General features: G+C 42.4%; 1 protein-coding gene across 33 annotated transcripts in view; it reads left to right on the forward strand.

Moving 5' to 3' along the window:
- The window catches only part of BBX (BBX high mobility group box domain containing), a 148,024-nt gene that overhangs the window by 44,584 nt on the left and 82,211 nt on the right, over positions 1 to 21,229 (forward strand). The window contains exon 1 of one of the 33 annotated variants that reach the window (XM_072024216.1): positions 11,561 to 11,705. The exons of the other annotated variants lie outside the window; for them this stretch is intronic. The gene's annotated coding sequence lies outside the window, so the exon portion shown is untranslated. Of the gene's footprint in view, positions 1 to 11,560; positions 11,706 to 21,229 lie in introns of those variants that run through there. 33 annotated transcript variants of the gene reach the window in all.

A 21,229-nucleotide genomic window follows, 5' to 3' on the forward strand; every position in this document is an offset into this window, starting at 1 on the left:
ATAGGTTTAGTTTCCAGAGGGGTGAACGGTTTGCAGCAGGGGGCAGGCTGCCACAGGGCCTGTGTGGAAGTGGAATACTGATGGCAGCTGGGTGACAAGTGTCTGGAATTTCTAAATCCTTCCTGTTTTTTCCCCAGCAAATGAAAAGGAGCAGCAAAGCAATCTTCAAATACAGTACTTGATGCAAATACAGTACTTGATGCTTCTCTGAATATAATGGTCATTATGTGAGTGATTGACAGGTTATTTCAGTTTATCTCATGGTACATTTGTGTGTCAAGCACTTCCTTTAAAGTTAGCAGAGATCTGTAACACCTCAATTTCTAATATAATGAAGGGCAGGTCCCACAGATGTGATTGCACAAACCCATTCAGTGTTACTCATTTAAAAAAAAAAAAGGTTCAAGAAGCACAGCATTCTTCTGCGTACAAAACTTTTGTCACCCTTGGCATTCTGTTGATTATCCTTATTGCTAGAATGGTTAATAAATACTGAATGCAGTATTCCTTATATTGTATTTTTTCGCAGCAGCTGAATCTTACTGCAAACGCTTCACAAACCTGCCAGTGGAAGAGTTAACAATGTATTCATTGTTATGGAAGAAACAACTAAATTAGGGTTATGCTATGGTGGAGACTCAAAGTACATCTTTCATCCCCCCCTTACAGACGTGTACATGCACAGATTAGGCACAGTAAGGAAATCTAGCTGGGAGTTTGAATTGTTTTCATTCCCCTTTTTCTTAGCCTTCTGTATGCACCAAGAATGGAATCGGATATGTGAGTGTTTGATTCAGAAAGCGTGAAAGCTAGCAGTACCCCTGTTCATTTGTTTTGTTTCTTGACAAGCTTTTATAGAAAACTGCTGCATTTGATTAATATATATATATACACATATATATAAGTAATAACTAGATATCTGTGGCCTTTTCCCCTCACCCCCGCACACACTGTTTTGGTTGGCCCCTCTGATAAGGGCTGTAACTGGGCGATGACATAGCTTTGGGGAATGAAGGAACATGGCATGCTGTTCGGCAAATACGGTCTGCAAACACAGGTTAATGGTTAACTGTGCTTAAGTCTGGAAACCATCATATAGTAATTACAGCTAATTACGAGGTGATACAAGTGCATTGACATGTGATGTCCTCAGAGCACACTGTAACTTTATAAAGTGCCATTGGGAAAAGGGTTTGGATCCTACTGCATCTTCGTAGGACAGAAGTGCAGTTCTTCAGTATAAAATCACCAAATAACCTTCATTGCAAAGCCAGGTATAAGCATGTAGGCCCGTCTGCTTTAGTGAAAGTTTCATGTGCATACCTCTAAAGAAAAATTATTCGATTAGCTCTTTAAGGTGTAGCAATCCATCCAGCTGTACAATAAATTATCACCTCTGCTGGGGCCAGGAGCACTGCGTAGAGCGGAGGTAGTCCCTGGTGGTGCAGTTTGGAGCTGTTCAGGAGCCCGTCCCTAGCACGCTCTATTTTGGCTTCTGCAGATGTCTTGGCTATGCACCAAAACGCAAAAATATCGAGCGCGCTGTGCTCCCCTATGACTCTCCTCCTCTTCTGGGGTAGCCTCTGTGAAATCAAGAGTTTTTATTACCAATTTTCCTGCCTTTCTGCCTTCAAATAAGAGGCAGTGGCAGAACACAAAGCTGTCCTTCCTGATATTTTTTTCAAGATTATAAATGAATCTGTTCCTCATCCCATGGTCTTTACCCTTTTTATTATAATAATTACGGGTTTGTACCTTCGGCTGAAAGTCACATTCTGCAAACAGATTTCAGCTCCTGTGACTGCTAACACTTCTGCATGTAGCTGATCTCGCCAATGTTGCACAAGGTCAACAGGAGAGCTGTGATGAGTGAGGGCTCAAAGGCCGTGGCTCTTAAATCTTGATCTTGAGGATATTTACGTTTAGGTGTGACTCTTCCACCAAACCTCCCTTCTGTTGACCTCAGGGATTACTTGTGTGCTTGAAAGGGAGCCCAAACGTAAATGCTCACAAGTTGGTGACCACAGGACTAAGAGGTGGGGTGTAAGAACACCACTGCAAAGCCTGGGGCTGGCCAAATTTAATCCACCCTATGAGTTGGCCATCCAAATGGGCTGCCTGGCCTCCACCTACTGCTCCAGAAGGGTGGATGTCTTCTGGGGGCCTGCTGGCACATCTGTCAGTCCCTGGGGGGGGGGGTCTCCATCACTTCTCATGGCACAGGAGGCCTGGCTTAGGCAACAGAACCCTGTCCTGAATAGCTTAGCTCTGTGCCAGAGTATTGAAATCTTTACTGAACAGGCAACGTTGGGATAAAGATGCGGCTTCATTAGGATTTTAAGAAGTAGCATTTCTGCTGTTTATTAAGAAAGCAATAATTACTTTGCGTTGTCATGACACTGCATCAGTCTCCCAAGGCAGGCGTGATTACCCTGGGTAGCTTTCTGTAATGCACTGGGGATGCTCGCGGTGCTGGAGGGTGTGTTGAGGCAGAGGTGCAGAACCGATGGTGGTAGGGGCTGAGCTGGTCTGTGTCTGGTAATGCAGGGAGAATAAAAACATTGTCTTGAGTCCACTCAGGTTGCTTCAGTTCTCTGTCAGCCTTTTATTTGGTTGATAGTGTTAAGAAGCAGCTCTGATGTCTGTAAAAATGCCCTTTATGAAGAGGGGGAGAAGTACTCGCATAGATGTTTTATGTGTTTCTGCAATCACAGAAATACATCTCTGAATGCACAAAGCAATTAAGAATCCAAGACATCATCGTTTCTTAAGAAAAAAAAAAATCATCCTTTGCAAGTGTGAGTTGTTTTCCAAGTGATTTGTAACTGACTGTTGTGGTGGAACTAATTTTGGACAACTAATCCTTTTACTTAATTTAATTACATCATAAAAGGCCACTCCTGCAGTGGATTTAAAGCCACTTTCTCTTGTACAATACACAAAAATATGATTTGGCAGTGGAGAATAACAATCCCTAGCTGACACCTAATGCTCCTAATTGCTGCATTACTGTGACTTTTCAGAAAGAATATCACTGGTTTAGTTACCCTTGTTTTCTAAAAAGCAGGAATGGGGTGGAGGTTCAGGGATGGCAGCTAGATACTAGAATAGAAGACATCTCTCAGTACCCCCAGTGCTGTGTCCAGTCTTAGATGGCCTCCTGATTTTTCCAGGAAAAGGCAATTGCAACCAGCAGCACTAAAATTAACAAACTTCCTAATTGCAATCCAGAATTTGAGGAATACTGTACAGTGGTACCTACTGAAAGTGTAAACCATCTTGAAGAAGGTTTTCTCCTTATAGATTATTTCACACAGGGATGGGCACTGCCACTGACCATCACCCAGAAAGATCCATTTTCATGGATACAGGTAGAAATTCCTTCAGGAAATCTGTAAGACCCTAAGGACGTGGCTTCTTGCAAGCGAAGTTTCTCGTTATTCACAGGGAGATGATGCTCCAGTCCCAGCACACCTGCATTTTGTTGTACCCTTATTTATGTGGAGGCTGCCTGGAAAATTGAGCTGTTGTTACCACTTCTACATAGTTTTGATTTCCTTGAAGAGGAAGAAGGGGGCTGAAAATGTCACTGAAGGTGCGCTTGGATGCAAATTATTGGAGAACACAGAGTGTAGCAAATCAGTACGTTTATAGCAAGCTTGTGTAATCTTTTTATAAAACTTGGCACCATGATGTGTTTTCAAGTCTGTGTTGTTGAGATGGAAAAGGAAAAACAAGTAGGATTTTTATAAACTACTTTGTTATAAAAATGATGTAAGTCTATACACCTTTGTGGACTAGTGGTCATATTTGGGATGTCTATTTCATTAATTAAAAGACAGTGCCTTCCATTTGGAGACTAAATCTGACAGGGGTGTTGCAAAGAAGGCAGTCTTCCTGTGAGATTCCCTACTTTTTCTGAAATTAGTTTGGACCAGAAATCAGTTCAGGTGGTATTCTTTAGTAGAGACCATTGGCGCTGTCAGAGTTGATATACTAGCAAATACTTGGAAGAGGATCTTTCTCTTCCTGCCATTTAACTTGATGGTAACTTTTCTGTACGTGGATTTATCCTGCAGCTCTTGATGTGTATAGCTACTGATTTTAAAAGAACGTCCGATGTAGGGTGTTCACGCTGCCTTTTAAACATACACAACAACATGGGTAAATGTGTAATTCGAGGAAAACAAGCCTTGTCCAAACTAACTTGGAAGAATATTATTCTTACAATTTCTGTCTCATGTTTCTGAGCTTTTCCAAAGTGCCTAGCACTGAAGTTTTTCAGGATTTTTGTTTTTTTCTTCCCCACTTAATGGCTGCTGTGAGAAGGCTATCCAATAAAACTGGAAGGTAACTGTTAGGGCAAAGTTTCTGAGGTATTTATTTTTATACAGGTAGGAAATAAGAGACTAGAAGGCTGACTGATGCTGGAACAGCACATCATGGCAACTAATTTCATAACGTAGGTGTGTGTGTGTGTATGTATTTACTCTCTGGGCCCATTATTCAGACTGTTTTTTTATAATCTGCTTGATCACAAGGGGTAAAATTAGAAGCAGCCCCTCTAGCTGATTTTTGAAACTGTTAGCTTCAATACAGGAGAGTTATTTCAGTATCAAGGAGTATTTTGCTTCTCTGTTTTTTTTTTCTTTCAAGATTTTGTTGAACGAGGGGAATTTTACTAATTTTTTGGTACTTCCTCTTTCCCTCATGCGTCGCCATTCGGTATTTAGCAGTTTTTGTAGGATGAGGAAGAGATAATGCTCTTTTTTTTTATGTTCACTGCTCTTCAGTCTCTTGTAAAAAGAGTTCTAATTTTTTAATACTGAAGTCTCTCAAGTGACTTCAGAACAAAACAATGGAGAAGATTTTTATCATTATTCCTTTCTTTCTGACATATTCATGCTTTTCCAATTTATTTTAGGCGTTAAAAGAGAGCTGAATAGGGATAAGGATCGTGGTGAGTTGAACACAGCACAAATGAGCCTCTAAAGATAAATTGTCCTCCCAAACACTAGCCATGGACTGTTGCGGTTATTTTGCCTTATTAAATGGCCTGGTAATTATTCGTGACGTCGGGTTTCTGCAGCAGCCCTGCACACCTGTCAGGCTGCCCGTTCTACCAAAGCACCTCTGCAAAACCAGAAACTTGTCCTGAGGGTCTCTGGCTTGGGAAGAAAGCCAGGAAGAGCCAAAACAGGCAGCTAAGGAATTGCATCAAATTTGGCTTTATCATCCTAAAGAGACTTTTGGGGCTGTAGGTTAGCTGTGGGGTCTCCGTGATGAATAGGCTGAGCGCAAAAGCTCGAGGAATGATAGGAATTTTCTTTGTTTGTCCTCTGGTAAACTCAGCTTGGGACTCAAAGTTAATTGGGCTCTTCTTGGGGCCTCACCGTGCTCGATAAAAGTGAGGCTCGGGCCTGATCCTGCCTCTGGCAGCCTGTGAGGCTGCGGGTGGGGGACAGGGAGCTGGGTCATGCTCGGGAACTGGTCCTGCCGACAGAACCTGGCCGGGAGGTTTGGTGACGCAGAGCCGGGGCTGCCATCCGTCTGTCTGTCCGCTTGTACGTCTGTCGGCTCGCCTCTGCTGTGGTAATAGGGCTCAGAGCTAATAAAGCTCTCCCCGCCAGCACTGCCTTTGTCTGCTGAGTCAGAAAATGCCAGTTCTCCACCGCCACTTTCGCGACCGCCTATCTAGGGAAAGGGTATTTACTCCTAATGCAATTTCATGCATTCCTACCTCCTCCATTTTGTACAGTGAAGAGCAGTTTGGCAGCGCGCGGTTTTAACTTGGGACAACCCGGCGCAAATGTATGCAGTTAAAGAAATCCAGATGAGATTTTGAAATGGGTATTGTTCAGCATAATAAAGGGATGCGAGCGGGTGTCTGCGCTGGAGGTGAAATGTCCCCGCTCGCTGCTGTTGGCACAATTAATGAGACATCAGTGTATTGATTTTTATTTTTTTTTGTAGCATGTAGGTTGCTGTTGCATGTAGAAGGGCTGGACAACTTAGCAAAAATTAAAAAAATAAAAATAAAAATTTGTAGAGTACAAGGTAAGCTCACTGCTATATTTCCTTCTTTTGCAGCCTCTTCTTTTTTCAGGTTATTTGTGTGTATGTAACATAAATAACACAATGAATAAGTTTATATATGTATTTATACAGTGAATACTAAATACTAGGCCTGAAAATTGCCCCTCTTGGTGCTGAAGTTATGGAAGTGAAATCTGTGCCCTTCCTAGTGTTGCTCTCTAAATATCTTCATGCGTCCACCAGACTCAGGCCAGAAAGCTTGCTTTGTGCCCAGGACTTTGCTAAGCGGGAGTCCAAGAGCAGATGAGGAGGGCAGTTCTAGCTGCTTTGGTAATTTTATTACAAATGGCTCAGGATGCAATAAAGAACAGGGCTTGTAAGTGCTATTACGGCTTCATCCTACGCTCTGAATGTCATCGTGCTGGAGTGGGCAGCTGAACATTCCTGGTGGAGCACAGGACCAATCCCAACCATTTAAAAACAAAACCCAAACAAACGGACATCCAAGAATAAAGGTTGCTTATTGGCGTCTTCCTCTTTAGTGAAGTTTAAGGAGGATGCTTTTTCAATTCTGTGGATTTCAGCTCCCATACATTCGAATTACGTAGGGAAGGAAAGTAGAAGCCACCAGATCTCAAGAGCTTGCAACATGCTGAAGGGGTAATCTACATTTCCGTACCTGTGTGCCTGAATTGAACAGAGAATGTGATTTGGAGGTATGAGAGACTGCCTCCACAAATGCCACAGAGCTAGCTACGAAGCTGTCTGATCTGACAACATGGGTAGGGATGTTCCTGATTTTGTTGCTGGGGCAGCTCTGCAGCCCTCCAAGTGTCCTCTGTCACAGAGCGAGGGTCTATAAGAGGATCAGGGCTCAGGAGATGTGGACACACAGAGAAAGGATGCATCCAGTAGTGCTTTCATGTTCTTGGCCTTAACCTGTAATACAGAGATGACACATGCCTGCTTCTGCAGTGTGTGATTCTAATCTATGAAGAGATGATTTCCTTTTCCCCTCTTGATTCAACTTGAAATCAAACATTGTCCCTTTGAAAACACAGTTCCTCTAGTCTTCCTTTTTTTGGTGTTTGAATTTGCATGTTTCCATTCAAATCAGAGAAGAGCAAACGCCACCAGTGTTTTTTTGTATTTTGTTCCTTTATTTTTACCTCGCTTGGAGACTGTGTTACCTATAGTAATGCATGTCTTTGTTCAGCAGTCAGTAGACCTTCCTTCTTCATGTTTTTTCTTTGTTGCCTTCCTCTAACAAACCATCAGGCTTTCACGGTGCCCAAGAAAACCAAGGCAGATCAGTTTAGTCAGGTGAGAACAAAAGTTTTGGACTCCCCTGGTCAGCTTAGCAATACGATGTGAATAAAACCTTCCTGCATGCTTTTTTGTCTGTTACACCTTATCCTAGACTCAGGAAACATCCAGATTCAAATCCTTCAACACTCAAAGGAAAAGAAAAATAGTGCTTTAATATCACTCAATTTGCATATTTCAGGCACTAGAGGGCACACTTGTACTTTTGTGAATAAATTAATAACTGTAAACAGAAATAATTAGAGGTAAAGATGTAGAAATAGATGCCCAATGAAAATAAACATTTTGATGCATGTTTTATAATAAAGCAAATAGAAAATAACTGTTTTCGCTTTAGCTGAAGATGTTTCATTAAGGATTTCATTGTTGCTGTGTGTTCTAAATTGCTTTGGTGCTCTGAAACTTGCTGAGTGATTTTATGTGGGATAACATTGATAGAAATGGTGGGCAAGCTTCATTCCCTTTTGTACGTTCACTGCCTCATAGAAACTGTGTATATGTGTACACTCTGTGCTCACACGTTACCGCATATACTAAATTTTCCTTTCAGTGAACTAACGAAAGAATATTGCATTTAAAAAACGATTGCCTGCTACTGAGGTCCAAGATCCTCATTATTGCATTGCATCTCTGTAGTTCTTTTCCAAGTGTGAAGATTGAGTGCAGTTCTGCCGTGCAGGTGAGAAGCATTTTGCAGTGGTCTAACAGAAGGCATGCACCAGCAGAGAATAAAGCCAAACTTTGGCTTTTTAAGGTATAACATAAAGAAACATCTTGAAAATGATTAACACCATTATTATTTTTTCAAGTGACATTGAAGTTAATGAAGAGCAGCTCTCCCAGTCTCTCCCAGTCCTAGAATTTCATGCCTACTTACTTGTCTTAGCTATGCTTTCCCTTTTTTATTCCCCTGCTAGCAGGTATGCTAATAAAATACAGTAATGGAGTTGATTTGCTCAGTGCTGTCTTGTGGACAATAAACATAACACTGATTTATGGCTTGTTATCTCAGATTTTGAAAATGGCAGGAGAACATCTGGGATGTGCCTGTTAGTAGTAAAAGGGTCGTGTTGCAACAGTGCTAGAACAGCAGCAGTGTGATTCGATGATGGAGGCGTTCAGTCTGCTGATACCTGGCATAAGAATGCTAGTGGGGAGGAATTGCCAGCAATTTGTGATAAAATTCCTTTCCATACACAAGAATGTGTAAGAAATGTTTTTTTGAGATGTTGCTATTAACACCTCCTTTCTTCATGGTTTTCATGGTATCTAATGACTCTTTTATAGATTCAGCTCTCAAATTATGTTCATTTAAATTCCTGACTTAAGTAAAACCCCATATTTTTTATTTTTTAAAAGCTTGCAAGTCCCCAAGGCTTCAGAATGAGGCACCAAACTAAAGAATTTGTAATGATAGATTTGGCATCATCAAGTGTGTTGACTTGGTCACATTTACCCAGGACCTCCTCTGGTCCCATGACATTCTCTCTGTAATCTTGTACCTTCTGCATGCCGCCTTAATGGTGTAGTCCAACATCAAGCATTTTTATAGATTAGAGCAACAACACCGAAAGGACCTTTCCTCATCTTTTTTCCCCCTGAGCACGCTGTTTATTGTGCCTCTTCATTTTCAGCTGCTCTATTGCAGAGAGTGGTAAACATCCCCCTGAAACAAAAGCGGTGACCTCAGTTATGCACAAACATACTTCTTGGTTTGGCAAAGACCTAGTGACTTGCAACGTTCGAGAGAGCCAAAGCGAAGGACATGCGTGGTGTTCACACATAAGGTTGCAATGCAGCAGGACTTCTTCCTTCTATTATAAAGAACTCATTCAATGACCTCTGTTTTCTGCCTTTGTTTCTTTGTTGAATAATTCCTGCAGCTTGGACGAATGGGTACTGAATTTGTGTGGCTTGTTCAGAACAGAAGGCCTAAAATGTGAGATAGGTAACAACTAAGCAGAATATACTCAAATGGAAGATTTTCCCACCTCCTAAGGAATGCTGAAACTTGGGTGAGTTGTCGCTGAAAATAGAAGAACAATTTCTTTACTCACCCGTTGAACACACCCTAAGAAATTGTGCCCAGAGAAGCAAGCAGTGTCATTTCACTCGGGTATTCTGGTATTATTATCAAGTGATGTGTTTTCATCTGTACCAAACATTTCAGGCTCTAGGTAAATTTTTTTCAGTGCTCAATGTGTTAGACTACATATTACAGTCCTGATCTGCTGTTCGTGATGGATGCCTTTTGGAAAACTCTTGGAGAATAAGAGAATTGGCTAAATGTCATTAAAATTTGCCTGATTCTGCTTGTCACAGTTACTTTTTTATAACTCCTAGAAGCTTTTTACCACACTGTAAGGCACTGTGTATAGGATAGAAAACACCGATCAGGTACTGCATATGGCACCAAGGTGATAGAGATGCTTTAGACTGAGGAGTGGGATACTAAAATGAAGGTTAGATGTATTGGAATTGGACTGACACCTTCAGGTCTGATGTGTAAAGTTGCTGGTAATGGCCCTTGCCCAGCAGGGTACCTGGGGGACATTCACTGGAAACTGGTGCGAGCCTGCTTATGTTTGCCTTCTACAGCCAGTGGGTCCAGGAAGGAAACTCATGACCCAAGCAGTAACAAGAACAGTTGCAAGCAGCAAGACAAATTTCAATACTAGCCCTGCACCCTCTTCTGGTACTTGCAAGGAAATAAAATTCCCTAATCCATTTTGCATGCCTAAATGTGTCCCTGTCCCTACATCCTCCACAGGGGTCTCCCAGATCCACGGAGAGCTGGGAGCTGCTGCCGCAAGGGCTGGTCGCCACCCCTGGAGCTGGGTGGTGGCTGTCGAGGCTTCCTGCAGCATCGCCGTGCTGTTTTCCCCCAGCGGTGGTGGTTTGGTTCCCATACAGACATCTCTCTGCAGGGTCTCAGTGCTGTCATCGCTGCTGCGCAGGGCCTTGGCCCGTGGTTAATGTGTTCCCACGTGGGCAGCTGGCAGCTGGTGCTGGTGTGTCCCAGAGGTGGGTGCGTAGCAATAGCAGTGCGTGCCGTGGTTATGTGGCTCTGCTGTGCCCCCTTTACGGGCAGACACCTGCACTGCCTGACACCTCTTTCCTCTGCCAAACAGTCCTGTGTCTCTGGGAGCGGCTCCCATATGCTGGATTAGGAAAGAATGGCAAGGCAAAGAGGTTGGTCCCTTTAGTTCAGAGTGGTCTGAAAGCCCAGAAGCATACAGATACCACTGTTGTCAGCCATCCTTTCACAAACATGCGTGGAAACTTGTGCAAGCCATATAGGCATTCATGTGGAAATAACATCTGCTCCTATAGATAATGTTGGGAATGTGCCTTATACCAAGCTTCGTCTTTATTGGAGTTTTTGTTGCGTGATTCATTTATTTTGGGGCATAATCTCAATTAACCTATAAAGAGTGTCTTTTCCCTTTTGATAACGGTCATTGTTACCAGGTTTATTATTACTGAATCAGCCCTTTCGTTGCTCACCCTGTTCCCTCTACGTGGAAAGCTATGGAGAAAAAAGAGGAGTTTCTTTGAAACTCAGCGCTGCAAAGATAATGGGTTTATATCCCCCCTCTTCATCTAGTGTAGAATAAATAGTAGCAACCTGTCCTAATTCTGATGGATGCATGGGCACGTCAGTAGGTGCTCAGCCTTACTTTCTGTTTCTTTTCAGCCTCTGAGAATTAAAATCTGTTAAGAGATATCTGGCAAGACTTGGGATCTCTTGGGAGGTGATGGTGATGAGCGCTTCCCACAGCTCTGACTCCTGGCTCATGTCACCTTCATTGACATTCACATTTGATTTTTCAGATCCAGCCTAAGCGGATGAACCCCTGACAGGCTGGGGCAGGATTGCGTTTTCTGCTTCATGTGATTGATCTATATTATATGCAGGATCGTAACATACAACATGATTAGCTGGGGTAGCTCTCAGAGCTGTGGCTTCTTTGAGCCTTTTGTAATTCAGAGGTTGGTTACTGCTTTGTGTGGCTTTCTGCTTCAAAGACATAAGTTTCAGATATCCTTTAAGGTCCTTAGACCAAGGGATCCTCATGTCCCTCACTCCCATGCAAACCAAGCAGGTGAGCGGTGTCCCGATGGCTGTTGCAGGCAGCCATTGGGTGGGTTTCTGTGTTGCCTGTTGCCATGGTGCATCTGTTGTGCGTGGAGACGGTGGGCTTCAGGATCCCTGGGTGGGTGCTCCTGAGCCCTTGTCTCCGGGCTCGGACAGACGTCTCTGGTCTGCAGCTCTTCAAGGGTGTTTGTACTGTTAAGATTGTCGTGTCTTCACCAGCACCAATCTCTTTGCTGGACGTACGGTGGGTGCTCGTTCCTTTTGTCAGGCGGGTGGTGGTTCTAGCAGCAGTTGCCGTTCGTCCATCGGTCCTGAAGGGAAAGATGGTGGCTGAACTTGACCGGTCTGGGACTGCGAGCTCAGTGGGCACAAGGGGTTCATTAGTAACATGGGGCAGACCCTTCAGTTACTGTGAATCGCTGTAGCCCCCTGAAGAAAGTGGCCTTGAGTTTGTGACCTGTGACTTCAAAATAGGTAGCAAGTGGTTAGTAGCTGTGGCATCTAATACTGTCTGGCTGTTCAGGAAGATGAATACAAGTGATAATTGTATCTTAAATACAGTGTTAGATTAAACCTCAGTGAATCCAGAGCTGTGCTGCTCGTTCATGTAGGAATTGAGGAGTGTGGTGTGCTCCTGGAGCTCAGGACAGACCTTGTTTGCTCTTGGCCCTGTGCAGCAGCTTTACTGGGTCAAGATGAGCTGGATAACCAGGGTCTGGCTGGCACCTGATTCTGTGTTGCCTTTTGGCAACGTGTTCAGTCTTCAGCAAATGGGTTGGGTAACGTCACTGATCTGCAAACCTGCATCTCCAGCCCTGCCTAAAGGCAGGATAGCTTTACAGGACTGTAGTGGTGGCCAGCCTCCTGCACTCGCTGGCCAGCTGCTGCTCAAACCCCCTTTTGTATCATCAGGGACACACTGACAGCTGCCTCTTATGTGATGGGTGTGTGGCAGCCTGTGGCAGAGCACACCACACGCCTGAGGCCGTGCACATTGTTTTTCCAGGCAGAGACCTGTGTGTAGTCACAGTGGTTTTCTAGGACGCGGACACCTAGTGGGTGTCCAGGCGTGGAAACCAGCCTGGGGCTCTGGCGGGATGGACCTTGCAGGAGATGACTTCTGCTGAAACACAGCCTTGACAAAATTTTGGTGACTGAGTGTTCAGATCTAGTGTCTGCTGCTTCTGTTGGGAGTACTCTTGTTTCCAGGGTGAGGTAAAATAGATAGGCTTCACAATAGATAGACTTCACTCTCCCCATTGATATTTCTCCTTTCATTTGGCTTTTATAAGCCAAAAAAAAAGTGCTTGACCTGGCTTTTGCTTTAGGCTAAAGTATGGTCAGCTGTGCAGCTCCGCTATTCAAACTGCAGCAACTTAGTGCTGTTTCTAAGCTCATAAATCCGTTAACCTAAATCAGAATAACGAACTCTCTGAATGATTTGTCTTGTGAGCCTTCAGCTTTGTGGCTTCTTCCATCAGAAATCAGTCCAGTTTTTGTGACACACTGACAGGCACGTATGTCTGGGATGTAAATTCCAACATTCGGTACAGCTTTATTCCCTTGGCATCCTTTGAGCTTTGTGATGTTGAAGAACCAGCCTAAGCTAACTGAAAATATGCAACCATTAAACTAAAACCAACTTGGATGCTTCTAATTCTTATTTCAACCTACTACTGTGAGTTCCTGGGTAAATAAGGGCTTATTCTTTTACAAGCAGTGTAATTTCCATAGCCTAAACAGGTAGAAAATTCTAGAAGTCTGCTGATACGAATTTCCATACTTGCCTATGAAAAGTTACATGACTCAGGTAATCTTGAGAAAGCAAAATGTCAAATACTAAACACTTGCTGGGTGACGTAACTGGCTTTTACTTTGTTGTGGAGCTTTCATACAGTACATCGCGTCACTGAGCTCTAGCAGGCTGCAGCATAAATGGTCTGAGATGCATCTTGCCAGATACTAATGTCATGAATTATCTGAAGTGATCCATAATTGAAAGTCTCTCTTTCTCTCGGAGGGTATGTTTAAAAAAAAAAAAAAAAAAGAAAAGAAAAAAACACCTTTTGCACACTCTTGTAAATGTGTGTACAGTAAAGTAACAAGTTCCGTAGAACCTCAAAACCTGAAAATTGTGCATGTCAAACTCTATCTGAGCTGTTTCAATTTAGACATTATTTCACTATATGTATAAGACAGCAGTAAAATTCTAATTTCTGGCTAATTGCATAATGTTTACTCTCTCTAGTGAGACCATTTAAAAACAATCTGAAGTCTCTTATGTCTTTATAGCACAAAGCAAAAAAAAAAAACTACGTTAGAACTCTATCAAGGAGTTTTTTTTAAAAAAAAAAAGTTTTTCTTCAGTAAATACCTGTTCAAGAAGTGCACAAGATGTTTGTCCATGTTGTAGATTCTGCAAAACATGAATTTAAAAAATAAATATTTATCTGTTACTGGAATTGTAAACCTTGCTTTTCTGTGCAACAAGGAAGGCACAATCTCAAATTATCTGAGGGTGATTGGGAAAACTCTTTGAATACAAGGGCAGTCAGTAATGGTCTATCTCTAGTGCCATCTCTTGTGCATGCTGATTAAAATTATTTTTGAGCCTAAGCTTAGTGTAACCGTATAAATGTTTATGGGACTTCCTTAGGAAAACAAGGCAGAAAAAAAAAAAAAAAAAAAGAAAGCTGTTTGTTTTGATCCCTTATCTCTTCTCCAGAGAGGTGATGTTGCAGGGTTGTATTTTTTTTGGTGTGGTGTTTATTGCAGATAAAAGATTGTCTATAAATGTGTGTGTAAATATATCATTCTAATATAATAAATGCTAGGGGAAAAAATACTTAAGTGGATGGTCCTTCTAATTAAAAAAGGGACGTTTTCTTAGGCATTGGACTGCTCACTAACTTTTTTTTGAAGCTGAACTTGGAGTAATTTCAAGTCTAGAGTTCTCTGTAAAACAGACATATCACCTTAGGGCTTCAGGAGGCATCCTGAAGGAGGTTTGGTGGGCAAGTAATTTTCCTGTTGCAATGGGCAAGTTCTCTGCAGAAAGGTAAGAAGGAGCAGGGTGGTGGTTGTTCTTGTCTGCAGCTTAAAGCACCTTGCCTCAGCGGTTCCCAATGCAAACAGGAAAGAGAGATTGGCTTTGGAGGAAAACTAAAGGTAGGTTGGCTGCAGGTGATGAAACCAAAATGGGAAATATTCCCCGATATGTGACCACTGCATCATTTGCAATTACTTTGATGTGATTGATTCTTTAATTGATAATTGTCTGCTCACTAAATTGTTATTAAAAGGGGAAATCTTCATGTCATTACCGTGTCTCTTGGAAGAGAAACCAGGAAATTCTCCACTTGAAGAGATCCAGTCCTTAAGTGGAGAGGAACAGGCTTCATCAGCAATTGTTCTCTTCACAGAAATAGTTCTGTACTGATAGTTTCATTTCGGTAAGCTCTATTTTACCTTAAATGCAGGCTCAAATGGAGCTTCTACTTGGCTGGTAGCAGAGCTGCAAACCTTGAGTTCATGATCTAGCATACGCACATAGTTAGAGGTAGATATATCATGTCTGAGCACATATCTGTATTTCCATCTAGGAATCTCTTCATATGAATGTATTTTATAAAGCTCATAAAAACTTTGGAGGCATTTACAAAAGCTCAATTTTACACATTAAATGATCAACAGAGCTCCCCAGTAGTGATCAAAAGAACTGGGAACAGCAGTATTCCCACCTTTGTTTCTCTGTGGTCATAAAGATATGAAGATAAAAACCATAATGCCTACCTGTAATCTTAACCATCCAATCTTGTTTGAGGTGTGGTTTACTTGTGAAGTGGCTTTTTTATGTTGGCTGGAGGTTTGCTGTTTTGTTTTTTTTTCCACTGCAGAACTCCAGAAGCAGTTTTCAGCACCCAGCTGGAGCCAAGCTGTTGGTGTGTTTTCCATTGCACCACTTCTTCTTTGACTGTTGGTTGAGAACTGTGAGTTTTAAATAGGTAATAATGTAAACAAAATGAGAACCCAAAGTTTAAACTCCAAGATGACTTCTTCTTTCAGTTTTTATTAACCTCTGGTGCTTTTTTGTTGGTTCTCCAGAAACCCTTGCCAAAAGGAGATACAGAGAAACAATGCAGGCTGAGATCCTCTTTTCTTGACAGCACTTTCTGAGTGCAGCTATTCCAGTTTAGAATTATACTTAATATTCTTGAGGTGTGTAAGGCTTTATTTAAAAAAAAAAAAAACAAAAAAAAAAACAGCTGACAACAGAAATTCAGAAGTATGCTGTTTTCCACACCCACACTCCTGATGTTTGTAAAGAACAAAAAGAGCAGAGTCCCAGGCCATGCGACCTGGCAGCAGAGGGAACCTGTGTGTTTTATATGGTAGTGTTCTCTCTCCAGACCTCAGTGCTAGCGGTGCTTACACTACGTGTTTCCCTATAGGTGTTTTTTGTTTTTTTTCCTTTTTTTCCTTCTAGCTAGGTGCATTGTTACTGGAAGTTTGCCATTACTACTGTGGCTTGTCTTGAGGCATCCGCTTTTCAAGGAAATATTTCAGTGTAAATGTTCTACAGAGTACCTTGCCTTCGTGTTTAGGGATTCTGGTTGTGCTCTCAGTCTGGTTTGTGGCTCGTTTTGTTGTTGTTGTTTTTCTTTAGTGGTAGGCCTGTGCACTGGAAGTGTGAATTCAAGGTAATTTGAAATGCTACTTGGGAAGTAGTGTGTTTTTTCCTCTAAGCTGATTCTGCTCCTGTACTGAGAGTATTTACAATGATGAGAACTAATTTGCCCTTCTTAAGCTTTAGCCAAATGTTTGACTTGTCATAATTGAGCTGTGATATAAGGCAAACTGAGGTATTTAATGCCAATGTCAGAAAGAGTTACCAAAAGCTAGCTTTCACAAATCAGGTTTTATTCTTTCAGACTGCAGTGAGTCATTTAATCTGACACAATGAAAACAGAAGTAGAAAAGATGCTGAAGCATAGAAGTGTCTGATAGCTCATCTTCCACTTTTCACCATCCATAGGGAAAAAAAAAAAATACTGGGAGCAAGTTTTTAAGCTATTTGCATTGTAACTTTGCTGAGATACTGTGGTGTTGCCTAAAGAGCAAGAGATCAGGACTGTTACTGTTAATGGAGAAAACAATATCATTAAGAGTCCACTGAACTAAACAAATCCCCCTGCTGCATTAATGTAGTAACATGAAGAGGGGAGGATTGAGCAGATAGCTTGGCACATCTACATTTACGTCTGCTTCTTTCCCTTACCATAATGTCCCGGTGTAAATCAGTGGAGGAGCTCAGGTTGTAGATAATGCACGTGGTGTGGGTGGGAGGATGTGCTTTCTCCTAGAACACAAGGAACCATAAGCTGAGGAACGAGTATTTTCTCGTCCTCAGTAGCCTGCTATTACCGATAGACAGAGTGTTCAGAGAAACCCATCAGTTTCCCCGGGCTTTTGAAAATGTTGAGTACTCATGAGAGCAATTTTTTATGAGTGGTGAAAGCCTAAATGAATTGTGGCTTGTTGGTTGCTATATTAAGAGCTTTTTCTCTGCTTGTTGAGATTTTTTTAGATCTCTTTTTTTATAAAATGGTTAAAAGTATCCAGCTTTGCTAATTGTATTGCATTCTGCACAGGCATCAAAAGATAAAGGACTGCTCAGATTTTTAGCGATGGAGATTTCTGAGATACTGCTTAATGAGTGGAACGTGTTTGGCATTCCTGGATCTATGAAATCCACCCATTCTGAGAGGGCTTCATTAAGAGCCCATCATTTAATATGCACGAATCTACAGCCAGGTTTGAGAGGATTTTGTATTGCTTAGTGTAGTGCCCCAGCACTTACAGAGTTTTAAAAAGAAAAGAAATCCCCTTTTCTGCTTCCTGAGGAAGTTTCAGTGCAAACTTTTTTCAGTGCTCATAGAAAGAACTATCCCTGTTTATTTTAGGTGTTTGATTTTTAGAGGTTGCCTGGCGTTAGTCTCTTGCAAAGAGATCCTTTGTGTCTCCACATAAGGCTTGTGAAAGTCACGTGTCACAGAGATCGCTGCCAAATTAATACATCTCAGCAGTTCCAGAGTATTTAAAAGACCTGCCACCTATTTTCTTCCAAACTCTGAACTATGATAAAACAGCAAGTTAAACTAAGTTATAGTGGAAATTTGAATTGGAAAGTCTTGCCCAAACTTGTTGAATGAAGACGGACATCTTCACTGTTTCCAGTAAGTGTTTGATAAGTAAATCATGCTGGGTCATCTGCAATTGCTTACCACCTCATCAAGGACCTAGATTATCAGGAAAGACTTGTTTGTGTTAAGGCACTTGAACATAGAGCAACAGACGTCAAAACTGGTCTGTCCACAGCAGATCTGTCAGGATGTTCAACATATGGATTTTAGAAATAATTTGTTCATCAGGTGCCAGGCTCTTATCTTACTCTTAAATTGCACATACAGCTTGAATGGCAGGCTCACTCACTTGCTCTTGCTGTCTTGCTCACTCAGAGTTTTTCGGGGTTTCCTTGGGATCACAGTGACTGCATGCTCTTCCCTCAACTGAAAAATAAACTTCTTGTCAAAAAACAAAGAAAACCTTGCACTGAGTTGGACTCAGATTTCCAAATATGATGGAAATGCCTTGCTGTCTTTTACATCTCATCAATGTGTGTGTCAGGGTGTGTGTGTGTGGAAGGTGTTTGCCAACTTGGATTTATAGTACTGGACAGCTTTCTGAAAAAAAATAGAGGAAGGGTTGGACCAAACAAGCTGTGCTACCTGTTTTCCAGCTGCTGGTATTTCCAGCTCTTCTGCATGTAGAATTACTGACAAATGCACTAACATGGTTGTAATCTCAGGTTATTACAGGTCAAATAAAACAGTGTCATCATTTTCATGGATCATGAATGAAGTAGAAACCAGACCCTGGGGTGTCTGATTGTGCTCCAAGGCACAAAGAAACATCTGGGAGACAGCAGGCTGGCCAGCCTCACCTCAGTCCCTGGGAGGACTGTGGCACTTGTCTTTGTGGAAATCATTTCCAGGCACGGGAAGGACAAGAAGGTGACTGGGAACAGATAGCGTGGGCTTACTGGGGGCAAACTGTGCCTGGTCAACATGACGGCTGTCTGGCATGAAGTGATGGGGGCGAGAGACTGCAGATAAGGGAAGAGCAGGGGGGGTTGTTTACTTCAGTGGTAGCAAGTTTTTTGAGGCTTTCCTTAGCATCCCTGGGCCCAAACTGTTGCAGACTGGATGGACAGACTTTCCTGTTCTGCATTTCTGAGGCTGTGGGCCCACATCCAAGAGTCAGCAGTGAGCTGGAGGGAGTGTAGGCAAGGCCCACCAAGGTGGCTGGCTCTGAAGCGCGTGATGTACCAGGCTGTGAGCACTGGTGATATCTGAGAGGAGACAAGAATGCTGAGGGAGGCCCCACTTGACTTCAGCTATCTAAACACCAATTGCAAAGAAGATGGAGGCAGGCTCTTAGAGATGTACGATGAGAGGTCAGGCAAGAGGCAGCAGTCACAAATTGCAGCAAGGGCAATTCTTGTTGGGCATAAGAAAACATAACTTTCATCCTGAGGGTGATAGAGCAGGAGCCAGAGAGGTGGTGGAAGCTCCATTCCTGGGCAGCCTATGGATGTAATCTTCACTATTTCCATTTTCTTGAAATAATGATTTTTGTGCGTGGATATAAAATATATACACATTTTGTAAGGGGAAAGATGCAAAAATATTTGCCTTAAGTCCTTCACATGCTGCCCATGTCAAATCCCTAGCTTTTGAAGTGGACTTGGCTGCATCATGTGATTGTCTTTCACTGAATTAAAAATAAGTCAAGTCTCTTTCTTCTTAGAAGAGACTTTTATGTTCAGCATAACTCAAGGTAGTGATGCGTTTTTGTAACACTGAGTGTGCTTTTGGCTTGTTCCTTGCTTGTTTCCGATGGTTTAGTCTGAAGCGCATTTAAGAGAGATTTTTATGGAAAACTCAGTACCTGACAACTGTAGCTTAGGGCATAAAACTACCTCTTTGGAAAAGAACAGACTTGATAGCTTGCTTTCTTCTACAAGTCTGAAGTCATTCATGTCCAACACCCATTGAGATTCAGGAGAAAGGGGCTGTAAGACTGCAGTGAAAATGCCAACTGTTAAACATGAAGGCATTACGGTGCACATGCCTTATCTCTGTGACTATTACTTTCCATTACTCAGGATGTTGTGACTGATACCACAATTCACGTGTCTCTGAAGTAAAAATCGATTTTTGTTTTTACATGACTGTATGTAAGGCACTAAAAATAATTTAAGGTATATGACTTTGGTGTTAGACATTTTTTATCAAATTAAGTTATCTAAGACTGCATTCAGATTTGTAGCTTTTTTTCACCTGTATCTACATTCTACCTGCCAGGAGCAGTAGACATGCTTAGTGTTGTGTGGCATTTTGGGGCATTTTGGGGGGAGTTCTTGCCAGCTTGGCTCAGATCCTTTTGTTGGTGGCCTCCGAGTGGGCGTCCATGTGAGAGGTTACATGAAATACTCTTTTCCTCAAAAGGGCTCGCAACCCGCAGGCCAAAACTTCCATGCCTTCCAAATTAAATGGATGTTTTCATTCAATTAGTTTATTGAGTGCTGAAGTGCAGCTATTTCTGCAGTGAGATATGAAACTATAGAGCATAATTATTTCTTTTCTGTGCTGTAGGTGTTAAAGGGGGATTTCAAAGTACTGAGTAGCTGAGAGCTTCTTCTGAGGGCTAGACCTGCAATAAGATACAATTCCTTCTGAGGGTTTTTAAGTAACATTGTTTATTCGTTTTTTAATCTGCACATTATGAAATTTTACTACTCTGGATGGCATTGTGCATGCCCTGTTTTTGTACTCAGGGACAGCTTTGTGATTTTCTACATCTCCAGATCTTTGTATTGCTTTTTATCTAACTGCTCAGCGGTGTTTGCACTAGCCTGTAAGTATACTGGACCTGCACATGGATTATTATTTCGATGCTGTTGGACAGGCTCCAAAGCAAATAGACCCGTTTCACTGTATGTTAAAGGGCTTGTACCTATTACACCCGATCACTGCCTCCAACTCATAAAAGCGAGCCATTTCCAGGTTCGTCTATGTAGGGTTTTGCTGGCACTAGCATTAAGGTTGCTGGCAAACATCGCGGTGTCAGCGTGGTGGAGGGCTGGTGCACCCATCTCCAGGTGCCACCAGCATGGGGCTCGTGTGGCTCTGGCCATTGAGCACCTGAGCAAGGAGTTGCACCCGCAAAGCCATGTGCGTACCCGCATCTTGCTGTCTGGCCTCAGCACATCCACAGCGCCTGCAGGTGGGTGTAAGGAGCCCCGTGCTGGAGGGGATGTTTAGTGTAAAGTGTGTTGCAGAAGCAGATGATCATTGTCCTCGTAGGATCTCAGAAGTCAATTGTGAAGCACCCCAAATACCTTTGTTAGATGGTTGACTTCTGTATTTATGCCTGGGATTTCCAGGCAGGGATGCAAGCACATAACGTATCTGTGCATGCACATTGTGTCCAGGACTTAATGTAGACTGCTGGTGTTGCACAGGTTGTCTATGTGCCGGGTCCTACAGCCTTAATGCTTCTCTGAACACATTGTATTGCATGTATGTGGCTATTCAGTCACATCTGCTTGGCCCGATTAACTATACCGAAAGAATAAGAGGATGTTTGGAGTGGGAAACCAACAACCTGAAGTAACTGTTCCTATTATCAAACTAACTTGCTAAG

This window comes from Anas platyrhynchos, chromosome 1 (genome assembly GCF_047663525.1).
Source record: "Anas platyrhynchos isolate ZD024472 breed Pekin duck chromosome 1, IASCAAS_PekinDuck_T2T, whole genome shotgun sequence".
In the NCBI taxonomy this organism is placed as follows: Eukaryota; Metazoa; Chordata; class Aves; order Anseriformes; family Anatidae; genus Anas; species Anas platyrhynchos.